The sequence below is a fragment of the Capsicum annuum genome, chromosome 9 (assembly GCF_002878395.1).
Source record: "Capsicum annuum cultivar UCD-10X-F1 chromosome 9, UCD10Xv1.1, whole genome shotgun sequence".
NCBI lineage: Eukaryota > Viridiplantae > Streptophyta > Magnoliopsida > Solanales > Solanaceae > Capsicum > Capsicum annuum.
The window spans coordinates 180,428,310-180,436,610 of record NC_061119.1 but is presented as its reverse complement, the minus strand read 5'-3'; the positions used below and the strand labels follow the sequence as shown (position 1 = coordinate 180,436,610).

At 34.1% G+C, this 8,301-nt stretch overlaps 1 pseudogene; it reads left to right on the top strand.

Annotated features, from left to right (window-relative positions):
• The first annotated feature begins 204 nt into the window (after positions 1 to 204).
• On the top strand, positions 205 to 3,295 carry LOC124887143 (annotated as a pseudogene).
• The last annotated feature ends 5,006 nt before the right edge of the window (positions 3,296 to 8,301 follow it).

Sequence of the window (8,301 nt, the reverse complement as noted above, 5' to 3'; positions counted from 1 at the left end):
TCTTCTATACTCCTCTGTCGTCGGTGATGGTAACGGAATCGGTGATGATGAAGGTGAACCATTTGGGTATTACAGCTGTTAATATTGTTATCGTACACTTAACTTGATCTTAAGGTATGCTTTTATTTTAATTTTTGGCACCTAAATCCTCACTCTTCGATACTCCATCTTTTATCTATTTAGCCTCCCTTGCAGTAAGTGAAAATGTCTGTTAAGGTTTTGAATCCAAATGCTAAAGTACTCAACAAATCGGCGGCACTTCACATGAACATCAATGTTGCCAAGGGTTTACAGGATGTTCTTAAGACTAATCTCGGGTCTAAAGGGACTATTAAAATATGAGTTGAGGTGTTTTATTTTGTTTAGTATTTATTTTTTTGATAGGTTATTTTTATGGAGATTTGTGCATTTGTAAATTGATAGGCTTGTTGGTGGTGCTGGTGATATTAAACTTATTAAGGATGGAAATACCTTGCTGAAAGAGATGGTGAGTTCTTATTGTTATACTCTTTATGGGCTATTTAGCTTTTATTTATTTTATCAAGTTTCATACCTGAACTTGTATCTCAGTTTCCTCACCAACTATTAATCAAAATACACCTTAATTATCAATTGTTCATTTTTCCTACGTGAACGATGTTGAAGTCTATGATGATATTTCTATAGGAAATGTGAATAATTGATAGTTGACGCTTGTTTTGATAAATAGCTGGTGATAGTTCAGACAGGAAATTCAAAATTCACACACCTTATAGTTAAAGCATGAAACTCAAAAATCGGGATGCTTAAGGTATGTTTTTTACCATTCTATCATATTTTGATGTATGGTTTACACATTTACAGTCAATGTTGCACTTCAAGTGTCCTGAGTATTATGTGATATTAGTGTGGATGGTATTGAGATGTAAAGTTTTTTATGGAAGTCAATCCATTAACAAGATGAATACTACTCCCTCTATAGATCGAAAAAAGTACCTAGACTTCCAAAAGTAATGTAACTACAAAAATAAATAGATTATCATACTATGACTTCTTGACTAACTATTGCACCATGAATAGTGTAACAATCTTAAATCTCCTCATGTATTGTTGAGATCTATGCTTTAGTTTTTCATGCATTATTGTTCAGTTCTGGTATTGAATCTTTAAACACAGAATCAATTCAATCAACCTTTTGTGAATGACTTCCGCTCTCAATATAGGTCTGATGAAGCCTTTTGTATTGTGTATGATTGTATAACTAGTTAGGCTATACTTACTAAAACTTCTAGCAGTAAAGAAGTCGTGACTTTTATTAATGGTATTTTAAATGACTCCATCATTTCTTCTTACTGTTTACTCAGCTAATAATATTTTGGGTTCACTGTATGTTCTTTCTTCTTACCGTTTACTTAGCTAATAATATTTTGGATTCACTGTATGTTGTGTTAGTTGGATTTCTTTATATTCGGAGATTATAGTTGTAGTGGTGCTTTGGTTCTTTAGCTGTATACATATATCACATACTCTAATATTATGTCCAGGTTGTCTTCATGCACTTAATAATGACATAGAGGTCTAGAATAATTAATTATTAGTTCAGTAAATGGAGGATCCAACCTCAACCATTTCCCTTCAGATGTTGTATTCTACGTGCTAGGTATGCTTATTGAAGCTCATAGACTAATCTTGACTGCATGGTCTCCTTTTGAATAAAAATTTCAAACTGAGTAGAAGAATATCAGAAACCGCCTTGCTGCCTCTTCGGAGGTAGTGGTATGGACTGCGTACATTTTACCTCCCTAGACCCCACTGTGTGGGAATACACTGGTTTTATTGTTGTAGTTGTTGTTGTGGGTGGAAGAATAGAATGGAAGTATAATTCTCTAGGAAAAAGTTGGCTTATCATGTATTTTATAGCCTTATCCACTTCTTTCATTCCAATAAACTTGATATAGCAGTAGACGACATAGGAGATCTTATCAGATTAACTTTAGACTTTTCATTATATATCCTATTTTGTGTGTGAATGAATGGATCTCTATTTTAAGTTATCTGCTTGTATATCGACTAGATAAGCCATGTTTGTTAGCATAACTTTTTAGATAACAATAATCTTCTCCTCCAAGGAACTGGGACAGGTCATCCCCAGTTTACGGGAGAAGCTACTTCAGATTCTTGTGGACTCGGTAATCAACCGATGCATGAAGACAAGAGTAGGAATAATGGTAAAAAAGTTGAGATATCACCCCTTCTAACTCTTGCAGATGAATAAGGAAATTCAAATAAAGAAAAAATTGCCCAGGTATTCTCTTTGTCAAAGTTGTAAAATTGTTATTTAAATTTATTGACAATGAGACCTTAAAGGAGTTGCAACAATTCAGAATCCTATATTGTAGTGGCATAGTAAAATGGCAGGCTTGCAGGTACGGAACTAACAAATCTATTAGAAGCTAAAAATCACTTAGCGTCAAAGGTAATTCAATTGAACAACATGAGAACTGTAGGGTTTGAACATAGAGTAGGTTCAAAGGCTACTCTTTCATTTGTGAATATTAATATTTAGCATCTTTGAGCAAAGAGGGAAGGTTGTTTTTTTCATCTATCTAGAGTGAATATGGCTTTAGTAATGTATATATATCAGCCTGTGCATTTCTTGGATTACATGGTGTATAATTCTTCACATAAAGCACCATTAATTATCACGAATCCGCTCTTTGACATGTTGTGTGCTAAGATTTTGAAGTATTATTCATTGAAATGATTTGTGGAGAAAATTGGGAAGCCTTTTCAAGAATGGGCCCCTGCTTTTGATGGAGCTAATTTTTGTTACTCTTCTAGTTTTCAAGCTGTGATGCTTTCTTTAGGCGTTTGTGAGAAAGTATTTTTCGATTCATTCCAAATTTTATCTGGGAATAGAAGATATGGTGGTACCGCCAGTAGGTTATAAGTCTTATTTCTTTTTCCTATTGAGATTTTTAAAAAATTATCCTATTAAGTAAAAAGGAAATAGGTGGTGAAATGAAAAGAGAATTGGTTGCTGAAGGACCTACTAGCTCTTCCACATCTACGACTAAGGTTAGACATGAAGATATGAAGGATATAGGTTCATCTATGAAAACTAGAGAAAATTATGCCGCCATGAGCAACATTAATGATATGTTTATATCATCAAGTTCTTGCAGTAGATAGAGTAGAATTGTAACATGACTATGATGCAGAGTATGATTTCTACCGTGATTTGGTGGAGAGACCACAGGTAATACCATTCATCTCCGACAAGTTCAAGTTTTCATCTATTTCTATATACCAGTGACTTTTTCACTCTTTTAAGGTGAGAAATTGATAGATTGTATGCGAAGTGCACCTTTTTCTGTTTATCTTGTATCAGTATTCTTCCATGGATGATACAAGAAGGAAATGTTATCAAAATTATAATTGTATGTTATGCAGGTTGCTTGGGGTACATGTCAATTGCATAATTAAATCACAAACAATGAATGAAATCTTTGGTGTATTTCTTTGTTATCTAAGTAAATGTTCAAGGAATTGCATTTCACAAATAAATATTTATTTTATTCTAACTATGGTCATATCCAACATAACCCATCAATCTATCATATTATTATTTAGATTCATGTTATTTAATTTCATTGTTTGAGACAAATATAAGAATTGAACATTGACGTCAACGTTGGGCCCGTGCAAAGTACGGGCATACTTATCTATTATCTATATAAAGGAGACTCTTAGCCCATCATATGTGGCATGTCTTAGAGGCCTCCAATACTATTTATCTTTTTTATGGTTTTTTTGGCCATTTTCTTGTAATATTTGAATATCTTTTTCTTTTTATATTTAATGTCTTTAATAAAAGTATTTTTTTATAACTTACACCTCTTCAATTATACTCTTAATAATATCAAAAAAAACTAATTTTTTAATCTTTATAACCCCCAAAATTTAATTTATAAGTTTATGACCCCTTATGGTGTTCCTCAATTTTGCCTATATAAATTCATAGTTTGTTTCATCCAAATTCTCATTCAAGATTATCCTTTCTCTTCTCCATCATCATGAAACTTGTGAATTAACCAAAGTGTGAAAGAACATGACAAAATAAAGATGAGAAAATTTTCATTTTCAAAATCTTTCTTTGCATCTTTTATGTATTTGGTAACATTTTCTTTTAGTACACTTATATTATGGATGATATATATATATATATATATATATATATATATATAAGCATTGAAATTTATTGATATCTGAGGATGCAAAAAGAATGGGGTGCACAAGAAGCAAAAGTAGGAAGAAGCTGAAGAAGGAAATAGAAGTATAAGAAGAAATAAGAAGAAACAAGAATAAGATGCATTGTGCATCGAACAGAATAAAGATTGTTCAAATTGAATAATATGTGAATAAAAAATACTCCCACCATACTGTATATGAATGAGCTTAATGAGATGGGGCATAACAAAAGATGAGGGTAGACATAAGTGGTGAAAGTTGGATGTTAAAGGTGAATTAAAACAAAGTGTGATGTATTAAAGCACTTAGGGAAGATAGTGTAACACCCTGATTTTTGGACCTTAGAAAATTTTTTGGAATTCTTGTCTTTGGACCTAATACGACACATGGGTATGAGTTATATGTTGGGGTATGGATGGTACGGTCCAGTTGTATAATGACCAGTGTTTGTTGGTGCGATGTATTTTGGTTACTAGAATGGATACGACTTAGGAATACGAGTCGTATTATTGGGTATAGATCATTTGGTTCCTTAACATAATCTTAAACTTGGTTACATAGGTTGGATTTGAGTATGCGTAGATCAACATGATCCTTAAGCCAGGGTATGAGTCATACCCAAGACTTATATGGTGGATAGTGTCTAAATCTTTCTTGAGTTTAAACCTGAAAGGAGTATGTATCGTATGTTGTGGCTACGACTTAATTAGATGAGTTGTATTCTTGACAGTATTGGATCCAAAGGTTGAGGCTAGGATACGAGTGGAGGGTACCAATCGTATTGAAGGGTACGAGTCGTAAGGGTAAGTCATACCCTTGGGACAGAATTTTTGTACAACTTAAGTGGGGGTATTCTGGATATTTTCCCACTTATCCTTATAAAGTACCACAACTTCTAACCTACTTAGAAGGTTATTTTCCCTATTATTCAATTCATAAACACTTAGAAAGTCTTCTAAACACTCTAAAATTCTCTCAAAAGCTTTTGGGCAAAGGAAGCTAGGGTTTCAATTAGATGATTGATTTAGGGCTTGTCTTGGTGATTTATTTCCGTCATCATCTTAGTTTAAGGTATGTTCTCTTTCCTTGTTGTTAATTCTAACTAGAAGCATGGTTTTTATGAATATTTTCATGACTTCATTAATTGTATAACTTTGGTTTTCAAATATGAATTGGGGGTTTTGTTATTAAATGGTTGGTTATGGTTTTCATGGTTTTAATTATGCTTTATGTGCATTAATGGTGGTTTTAGATAATTTAATTGCATGAGAATGGATTAATGGTAATTGGAATTGGTTTTGGTTATATTATTCCCCTAATGTGTTTGATAAAATGCCTATAAGCATGTTTTCATTGCATTGAGTAGTTTAATGGAACTCTTACTTGTTTTAAAATCTTGGTGAAGGAATTGTGAATGGTTTAAATGGCTTGGAAAGTTAAATGGCTAAATGGTTATGCTTGTGGGGTACATGGAATCCTCCAAGTTGTTTAATATGGTAATGGAAGGGCACTTGAAAGTCCCCTTAAACCTATATATGGTTGGATATGGATAGTGCTTGCAAGTATGGTCGGTATGATGATACCACAACCAAATAGCCTTGGTTAATAAATGGTAAATGGATTTATTGGTTGCTTGGTAAATTCTTTTAACTAAGCAATTATGGTGGGATGTGTAGCAAAGTCGAGAAAGGTAGATATCCCGGTGGGACCAAAACTAAAAAATTTATATTTATGATGTGAAATTGGTCTTGGTAACCATGTGCATGATGTCACACTATATTTTGGGGGATGTACAAGACATCCCAAGTTTTTATCACTGGTCATACAGCTACACGCATTGGAGCCCTTTCAACAGTGGAGCTGAACTCATATAGCCCCTGGATGGTTTAGGATGGTAAAGCTACACAACCTATGTAATGGTTTTTAAAGGCATGCTAAACTCGGTCCCCTTGCCCGGTATGGTTTTATATATATGTATGGTTGTCTGGATATGGACTGGTATTACTTGGTTTTATAAATCGCATTATTTTATCCTTATCTTGAGATCATGTTAGTGTTCACCCGCTAACCCATTTACTAGAAGTTGTATACCCACACTGTGCAGGAACCGGTTGTTCTACTCTTTCTACATAGTGATTGACTCGGGGATCAGAATTTAGACTGAAATGGTGAACTTTCATCCTTTCAGAAGGCGCTATGGACATTTTTAGACATTTTGGTTTATTTCTAGATATTCGTTTTGGCTATGGTTGGGGGCAATGTCCTAACCAGATTTTATCACTCTTTTGGTTAGAGGCTTTGTGGTACTACTATGGGTTAGAATAAGCAGGATCGTTAGTGGTGCCGGCCTTGGTATTGGAATAAGCTAGTGGGCTGACACCATTGGATGATATTGTTGGTTGTTCCATCATATTTCATTTTGATATTAATCATATTATGTTTGGAACATCTTTTTTATGGCCAGGTTTATGGACCTTGTTTGGCATCGGTTTGGCATAGTTGGATTGTTGGTATGGGATGATTGGATTCGGCTGGGTTAGTCACGATTGTGATTTTATCCTAGAGTCTTCATGTGAATTGTTACACTATATTGTTATATACTTGAGATTCATCCAACTCAGGGCAGGCGGCTGGACGTTGGGTTAGGTAACGGGGGTGGTCTCCAGTCCCGATCGGACTTGGGATGCCTATTACTATAAGGACTCTAATTGGGTCACATTAAGTAGGTATCAGAGCCTAAGTTCATGGTAAATTGGGAGTCCACAAAGTCATGTCGAGTAGAATCTCTTTTAGGGGTGTGTATCTCGCCACACTCAAAAAGGAGAGGCTACAAGACATTTAAGAATGTTTCACTTTCTTAATATTCTATTTTTAAGATTAGAGTCTCAGTCCTGGAATCTTCTCTAATCCTTGTTTGTTTGTTTTTCAGATCATGCTTCGTAGATCTGGAATACAAGGAAATTCTTCTATCCTATATGGGGTAATGTTGAAGGTGTTCATCCTACTTCTGGGGTTCATCTTCGATCTCACGGTCCTATCCATGATAGTTCTAGAGTTCCACCGGTTGCTACTAGTCCTCTTCAAGAAGAGGTAACTAATGCGAAATTCCATCAGTCTATCCATGTTATTTCTAAGATGACCGCTGCTCAGGCTGAGTGGGGTACAATTGGTGCTTTGTCTACTGAGGCTACAAAGGTTGGCCAATTTATGAAAATAAGTCCTCTCACTTTTTGTGTAGTGAAGGTAGAGGAGGATCCACAGGGCTTCTCGGATAAAATGGAAAAGATATTTTGGGTGATGTAGGCTACCAATATGGAGGGGGTAAACTTTGTAGCTTATCAACTCAAAGATAATTCATATTAGTGGTATGGAGAGTGGGACAGGGATAATGGTGATGTGGAAGAATCAGTTTTGTGGGATACTTTTTTTTAGGCCTTCTTAGATCGTTTCTTTCCCGAAGAGTTGAGGAAAGCAAATATGGAGGAGTTTGTGAACCTCAAGCAAGCAAGGCACTACAACCTAATTTATTTGTTGCTACGAACTCTAAGCTATGAATTGAAAAATCATAGCTACTACTTAGTAATAGCCACAAAAAAATTGAATTCAGTAGCTATTTACAATTTGTAGAATTTCATAGCCACGAAAATTAATCTGACAAAGCTAATTTCATATTTTTGCAACAATTACTAACAATCGTAGTAATAGTTGCTTAAATAGCTACAACTTTACTGCTACGATAAAATTTGATAGTTGATCATAAGTTTTTGTCACGCGATAAAAAATAATATAGCAATAGTGACCATTTAGTCATAATAGCTATTTGAAGCAAGATATTATAGCTATATATATATATTTTTTGCTTCAAATTATAAAAATTGTGGCAATAGTTAAATGATAGAGCCACGTCTTTATTGATATAGAAAAAAATTATAGCTAATTATTAATTTTTGCCACGAGTTATGACTTAGTAGTAATGATAACCTTTTAGCCACAAAAAATTAGTTAAAAAATATTTTTGACGCTATTTTTTTTTTTGCTTCATGTTAGTAAAGATTGTTGCAATAGTGAAAT